The sequence below is a fragment of the Notamacropus eugenii genome, chromosome 1 (assembly GCF_028372415.1).
Source record: "Notamacropus eugenii isolate mMacEug1 chromosome 1, mMacEug1.pri_v2, whole genome shotgun sequence".
In the NCBI taxonomy this organism is placed as follows: Eukaryota; Metazoa; Chordata; class Mammalia; order Diprotodontia; family Macropodidae; genus Notamacropus; species Notamacropus eugenii.
Genome location: NC_092872.1, coordinates 625490205 through 625498321, shown reverse-complemented (window position 1 = coordinate 625498321; position 8117 = coordinate 625490205). Strand labels below are relative to the sequence as shown.

Below are 8117 nucleotides of genomic sequence, written 5' to 3'. Positions count from 1 at the left end.
CAGATCCAGCTATCCTTTAGCTGACAGGGGACCTCATATTGCTTTGTGCCATTGCCAGCTCATTGCAAAAAAGGGTTAATAGACCCCATCATCTGGGCCTGGCCACAAACCTTCCACCACCGTGCTTCCCTGGTGTTGTCTGACCTTCTTTCTTGAAGCCACACTGCTTCCCAGGGTTGTGAGGAACAAATGAGATAATATTTGTGTAAAACTTAAAACTCTATATTCATCATCATTATTATAACTCTTTGTTAGTGGTCACCCAGGTGGCACCTTGAGTCAGGGTTTCAGTTCAGATCTGAGCTCAGACACAAATTAGCCGCATGACCCTCAGTAAGTCACTTTTCCTTGGTCTGCTTTGCTTTCTTCATCTGCCAAATGGAAAAAAAAAAGAGCCTCTATCTCCAAAGGTTTTTATAAGGATAAAATAAGAAAATATTTTTAAAGTGCTCTGCAAAGCTTAAAGCATGATTTAAATACTAACTATTATTATTATCTCATCCTCTTTTCATTCCTTTTGCAGCCAAAGCAGTGGGTAGAGGGGAAAAGAGAAGAAATATGATAAATACAAAGGGAAGTATATGCAAAGTTAATTTCAGGAGAGAGAGATCACTAACACTTAGGGGTATCAGAAAATAACCTTATACAGAAAGTGGTACCCATGCTTCCAAGGGAGTTGTTTATACTGGGTTGGAAGGGAGAAGGGAGTGTATTCCAGACATTTGATAAATCCTGTTTGAAGGCATACATTTGGCTAAAGAAATCTTTAGGGAATTATTAGTAGGCTTGTATGGCTGGGACAGAGAATTTATTAAGGGGAATAATGTGAAATAAGACAAAATAGGCTACAAGCTTTGTTCTCTTTCCTGTTTTAAATGTTTAAACTAAACCTTAATGTTTCAAAGAGTTTAAACAAGTTGAAGAGGAAAGTTTGTTATCCAGACCTTGATAGTTTGATGGGTAATCCACTAATTTCTTTTACTAATATATATATTAAAGACAAATGTTCCATAGGAACAATGAGTCATATTGAGAACTGAGTAGAAGAATTTAAATTAAAAATAAAAAAATAAAATGAAGACAATAACACCTGTACTAATTCACAGGATACTTGTGAGGATATGATGAGATGCTGTATGTGAAGCATTTGCCAGCTTTAAAGCATTTTATAAATGTTGAGTATTACAATTAGAAGACTACAAAAATGAAAAAAAAAATTAAAGGTGACCCTAGGGGCAATGGAAGAAACTCTGGTGAGAATAAATAGACTCTGTAGTACTGCATCAATTATGTTAGTGTGAGAAGTAGTATAAAAGATAATATCTTAGACAGCAAGTGTTGACAAAACAAATTAGGCTATGAATGTAGTGAGAACAAGGGATAACAGATGGACTGTGTAAGAGTGTCACCAGTATCCACTAATGATAAAGACTATATAAAGATCTCCAATAGAATTTATGGAAGGGCATATAGAAAAGCCACAAAGGATGAGAAGGGATAGATAGGTTGCTATCTGCACCATTAGAGAGAATTCTAACATAGTTGAGATCACAAATCCACTGAAAAAGGCCATAGTCACAAGTCATGTGATGGAGTGGGGGTGGGGTACAATCTGTCAAAAGCAGACTCCTATTAGCTGCATCTGTTTTGTCCCTGCAGCAAAAATGGATCCCAAGTAAGTTAGGAGGCTTGTGGTGATGAGTCTTCTTTGTGGCTCTTGGAGCACTTGGTCTGCTTTTATCTGACTACTAACATAATTTTTAGCATGTTTAGGAAGTGGAGCAACACGGATGTTAAATGTAGTCAAATGCAGGACTGAAAAGTCACTTAAAAAATAATTATTATAAGTAGTCTTCATGGGAAGCACTGTCATTCTGGAGGAAATTTTCTGGTTGCAGCTTTTATATGCATCCTGAGCACACTAACCCTACCAGATCATCCAATGGAGGCATAGTGAGCAAACTGGTTGAGCTCTAGTACCAGTCAGTCAATCAGCAAGGATTTATCAGTCACTTACTATGTGTCAGACACTGCACAAAGCCCCGAGGATACAAAGAGAGCCACTGGAAACTCATTCTATGGGGGAAGAACATAGTTGGGTATGACTTGCTTTCAATGAATCCATGTTGATTTGTTGAGATCACTTTCTCTTTGAAGTATTAATGCATTACACTTTTAATAATCTGTTCTATCGTTTTGCCAAGATTTGATATCCAGTTCATCAATAATGTAATCTAGTGATATCAAACTCAAATAGAAATATATATCTGTGCCTCAAAGTGACTTAGAAAGCCCCAAATTAACATTATCTATGTTGTATTTCAATTAAAAATTATTAAAGATTTCCCAATTACATTTTAATCTGGTTTGGCCACCCTTAGGAGTTTGTGGGTCAGTAGACCCTCTTTTGACATAAACACTAATCTAGTGTTTATGCTTTGGAAAATTGGAACAATATTTACTAATTCTAGGTCTTCAGTCATCTCTTCTGATCTTTTCAGTTCCTCAGAGATTCCCATCATTCATTCACAAATTGCATTAATGATATTGTTTTGTACCCTTAGGGTTCAATTCATTCAGACCAAATACCTTAAATTCTTTGTTATCTCCTTGGTCTTGGGCTTCAGTTGCTTCTTAGCCATGGTTGTTCTGCCATCCCATTCTCCATATCATTCTCTTTGACTAAGAGTATGAAAGAAAAGGAACAGGTCTCAAATTCGCTTTATCATTCATCAACATTATGCTGTTTGCGCTAAATAATAAACTACAGGTTTAGTGGTCTTGGAACTAGAAAGTAGTTTGCACCTTTTTAATATGCAGACTCAGGACTGAAGAAGGTAAGGGATCTTCCAAAATTTTAATTTTTAAGTAATGGAGCTAGGAGTGAAACCTACATTTTTCTCATTCCAAATCTAATGTTTTATTTTTTAATGCACCAATAATTCCTCTTTGGATTCCAAAAATGTGTTCATCTAGCATACAAATAATTTTGGCTTTACCCTTCATAATTTTGATAATACTATTTTTTACACTGTAAAATTAAAAATATAATACTCTCAATAAAACAAATATCTAATTGATCATAAAATTATGGATTTCAAGCTGTAATATTTATATCCTATTAAAATGAAATGTGTATGGATGTTAGCAGTGACATACATAATACATATATACAAACACTACATACTTAAGCAAAATAATAATAATATATTGTATAATATGTTATCCCCTTTATGTACGCTCATAATCTGTTTACAAGATTTTATTTTAAAATTTTATTGCAATAATTCTTTTTTTAATATACAGTCACTGATGATATATCCTTTTGACCTTTGTCCTTTAAAAAGCTGAGCTAATTTGAGAACATTTCTTTTGTAGTCATACCAATCCCTTTGAAATATTTCTCTTTTCTTTCTTATTTGGATAATTTACTCTCAAGTATTGTCAGTTCCATTTCATTTAGAGTATGAGGTCATAGAATTAGACTCTCACCTTTTTGAGGCAATGTACCTTGAGATTTGGAAAATCTGAGTTTGAGACCGTAAGTGCTGAACTAGTGACCTACAAAACTTCAGAATGGGCCTGAATCAGATTAAAATGTTGGGAAAAGTCTAACAAAATAAATGAAATACACATAACATAGATAATGCTAATTTGTGGTTTTCTAAGTCAATATACTGTTCACTAGGATCTGTTTCTACTTGAGTTTGATGCCACAGCTAGCATACTAAAAAGAACACTGGATATGGTCGTTGTTGTTCAGTTGTTTCAGTGAAGTCTGATTCTTCATGACCCCATTTGGAGTTTTCTTGGCAAAGATAGTGGTTTGCTATTTCCTTCTCCAGCTCATTTTATAAAAGGAGAAACTAAGACAAACAAGGTTAAGTGACTTGCCCAGGGTCACACAGCTTTTAAGTGTCTGAGGTCAGATTTGAACTCAGGAAAATGAGTCTTCCTGACTTCAAGTTTAGCATTCTGTCCACTTTACCAAAGGGTTCAAATCCTGTTTGAACTGTTCTGTTATTTACAACCTATAGGACTTTGAGAAATTCATCTCTCAAAAACATTTATGACACACCTACTACGTGTCAGGTGTTGTGTTAAGCACTGAGAACAGGAAGTCAGAACTGAAACAACCTTACTTTCAAGTGTCTTGCATTCAAATGTGGGACCAATTCTGGGAATGGTGTGGTAAGCAGAATTGTCTAGTTACTCTTATTCAGCCCCACCTCTTACTAGACTCATTTTCTAGATAAAATGCCTAGCATAAATGTTCTCTTTCTACTTAAGGGAGTTGTAACAAAATAATACAAAATTCTCTACATTTTTATTATGAGTCCCAAGTCAGAGACATTGTTCTGGCAGAACATAGTTTTACATCTTTCCCGGTATCCTTTCCTGAGATGTTTCTCCCCTTAGACACTTCACCTCCTTTCAACTATGTGCCTAACAAGAACACATTTTAAAGAAACAGACTTTCCTGTGCCCAGAGGAAATCCTCAGATTCCATTAATGGGGTAGAAAGGGGAAAGGAAATGCAGAATTACTGCTTTGGGGTCTACAGTTTGGGGTTAGATCTTGGCAAACACAGCATTTTATCCAACATATCCGTGCCTAATCAGGCACACATTTCTCTTTCAATATCTTTGTCCACTTTTCATGGAGAATTTCTTTGCCTTCACTTCTACTCTTTTAACCCCGTGTGGCTTCTTGAGGTCTCCTCTCTTCCAGCTTCACTGGGATCTAGGTTACTCCTGAAACTTGGCTCCTATCTGACTGACTCAATTGAACTCAATCTCTGATAGTTATAGCCATCTTTTTTTTTTTTTAAAGAATCAAAGTTTTATTCACAAAAAGTAAAACTAGTGGATCCCTCTGTCCCTTTTAGTGGACAGAGCCAAGTGCTGGGGTGCAAAGGGGAGGCTCTGGCTCTTCTACTTGCCAGCAATGATTGGGTTCCTGAGGACCAAGATGACTGAATCACCGCTTCAGGAACATCTTGGAAATGTAATGATTTTTTTCACTGGTTTTGACTTTTTTCTTGCCTTTGCCACTTTGGAGTACCTCCATCCACATCGCCTTTGTCTTCTCCAAGACCTTGTTGCAGTGCCTGTCAAAGGCCTTCACTTAGCCCAGCAATCTCTTGTTGTTGCAGCAGTTGATAAGAACCTGGGTGTTGTTCTTCCCCAATTGGATGAGCACTGACATAATCCTCTTCCCACTTCTGCTTCTCCTCAGGAATCATCTCACTCTTGGGACTGTTTAAGAAAGCCATGGTAGTGGTGGCCCCTTGGTCCTCTGCAGTCCTGCGTTCCTCGCACTACAGCTGCCTCTGTGCTCTGGCTCCGTTTCTGCTCATTATAGCCATCTTTTAAGGAATACCCAGGAACAGAGCCAGTTATTTATATATTGGTCAATGTCCAAGCCATTTGTTATTCAGTCAAAGAATAAAGGGATCACTAATAATGGAACTTCATTTTTATAATTAGGTTAAGGCCTTTTTATTAACATTTGGTGTGACTCGATTCTGTGCTTTCTGGAGTGGGGAACTGATCAAAGAAGAACTCTACTATAATAATATATGCATAATATATATAAAAATGAGCATATAGTAGTTTGGGGAGTTGACTAGCTCCTGAGGGGATCAGGAAAGAATTCATGTAGAATATGGAACTTCAACCAAGTCTTAAAAAAAATTTGAGATTTCAAGAAGCATTACTGAGGAGGAAATGCATTGCAGATGTAGGACCTACCTATTGTAAAGAGATCAGCAGTACAAAAACAGAAAAAGTATGGAGATAGAGATAGAGGGCTGTGTGTGTGGAACAAGGACTAAGCTGCTATGGATAGACTGCAGAGTGCAAGTTGGGGACCAATGTGTAAGAAGAGTGGAGCGGTAGATAGGGCCAGATCATCTAGATTTTAAAATGTCAGACAGAGGTAATAAGAAAACACTAGAGTTTATTGAGCATAGAGGTTATTCTTATTGCTTAAGAAATATTACCATGGAAGATGTGTACATAGTGGGGCTAGAGAATGGATTCTAGTGAAAGAAAATTTGAGTCAAGGATACCAGTTTGGAGACAATTGCATTAGTCCAGAAAAGAATTGATGGGGGCCTGAGCTAAGGTGGTGGCTAGGTGATCAGTGAGAAGTGGATAGATGTTAAGAAATTTTATATAAGGAAAAATAATAAGATATATCAAATAACTAAATTTATAGGTTGAGTACAAATTGTGAATAACTGGAGGTATAGTGTTTTTCTAAATAATATGGATTTTCAAGAGAAGGTTGGTTTTTGGAAAAGATAATGAGATATGTCTTGAATATGTTGAGTTTGAGATGTCTACAGGACATCCAGTTTGAAATGTCTAATGGGTAGCTTTGTGATGTAAGAATGGAGCTCAGAAGAGGAATTAGGGATGATATAGTTCTAGGAGTCATTTGCATAAAGATGATAATTGAACCCTTGGTAGCTCTGGTCACTAAGTGATGCAATGTAGAAGAAAAAGAAAAGATGGCACTGGATATATCCAAAGTTAGTGGACATATCCTGTAGGATGTGTGAGCAAAGAATACTGAGAAAAATGAGTTGTATAGGTAGGAGAACCAAGAGAAAAGGGTGTAATTCACTTAACTTCTCTGAGCCTCTGTTTTCTTCTCTATAAAATCAGTTGTTTAGGCTATATGACCTATAAGCTGGTTTCTAACTCTAATTACAAGACCTTAGGAGATTCTTAGGTTACTCACATGTGTTGAGCTTTGAATAAGTCACTTAAAGATCATTTGATTTTGTCTGCAATATGTGGAAGATGATAGTACCCATCCTAGAGGTGTGTTGTTTGTGATGGTCCTCATAACCTAACAGAAATGACAACTATTATCTGCAGAAAGATCTTTCACTAATGCACTGCTTTGCCTCTGAAAGCATTTGTTTAGATCACAATTTTGGCAGCAGGAGCTACATGAGGACAATGTCGGAGGGCATGGAGAAATGATGGCAGATGATACTTGTGCTGACCTTTCTTATTTCATTATTAGAGTTGATCTCTCTATTGTAAAACACAAACACAAAATCATTTGAAGAGTTTGATGGAACAGAGGTTGAAATTCCATGCCAAAATGAGGTTTGGGGATTGGTTGTAGATTTTTATTATACAGGGTTTTTTTTTTTTAATTGTTTTTTTTTTTAGATCCTTTTCTCTTTTATTTTCTTCCATATTATCATGGATCAAAAAAGGTAGTGATTATCATCCTTATCTGTCTTGTTTTTCCTTAAATACAGCTAAACTCAGACCATTGATGTTCCTCCAAAATGTGTTCTGATTGGTCCAGGTATCAAAAAACAAGTTAACTTAAGCCACCCAGTTCTGACCCCTTTTCCATTATATCCATTCTAATAGGGCAGAACTTGGTCTCTTTTCAGTTCCCTGTGACAGTTATCTTCCCAATGGAAAAGGCTGGTTTGGCTTGTAAACAAACGAAGAAGGAGACTCTTTCAAGTAATTTGCTTAGGCTCTTGCTAGGGCATAAGAGTCTAAACATCAGAGAGGATTAAAAAACCAGGTCACATGTATTGGGAACTAGAACAGAGGCAACGATTGCTTTTTAAATCTGTTTATAGATTTTTTTTTTTTTTTTACCCTGGAAATAGCTTTCAAGAGCAGAAGGCACAGGAAATTTGGCAAAAAAAGAAACTCTCTTATTTCTTTTCAGCAATTTGCTCCTGGATAGGCCCTTGGATATATGCTGGACCAAAGCCACCTCTCAATGTGGCTTTCGGGCTTGACAAAGAAATTGGGCTACAAAAAGCATGCCACAATTCTATATCACCTCTAACTCAACTAAGTTCAACTCAACAAACATGTATTTCTTTATATCTGTGGTAATGTCCATTTTTAAAATATATTTTCTTGCATTATTTCCCAATTACATGTAAAAATTTTTTAACATTAATTTTTAAACATTTTGAGTTCCATATTCTCTCCTTCCTTTACCCCCCTCCCTCCTTTATTAAAGAAAGCAAACAGTATGATGTCAATTATACATATGAAGTCATGCAAAACATATTTCTATATTACCCATGCTGCAAAAGAAAACACACAGTACAAAACAAG

The 8117-nt window shown here is 36.3% G+C and overlaps 1 pseudogene; it reads right to left on the bottom strand.

Moving 5' to 3' along the window:
- Positions 1 to 4934: 4934 nt before the first annotated feature.
- LOC140527993 (small nuclear ribonucleoprotein Sm D2 pseudogene) lies at positions 4935 to 5275 on the bottom strand (annotated as a pseudogene).
- Between the last annotated feature and the right edge of the window lie 2842 nt (positions 5276 to 8117).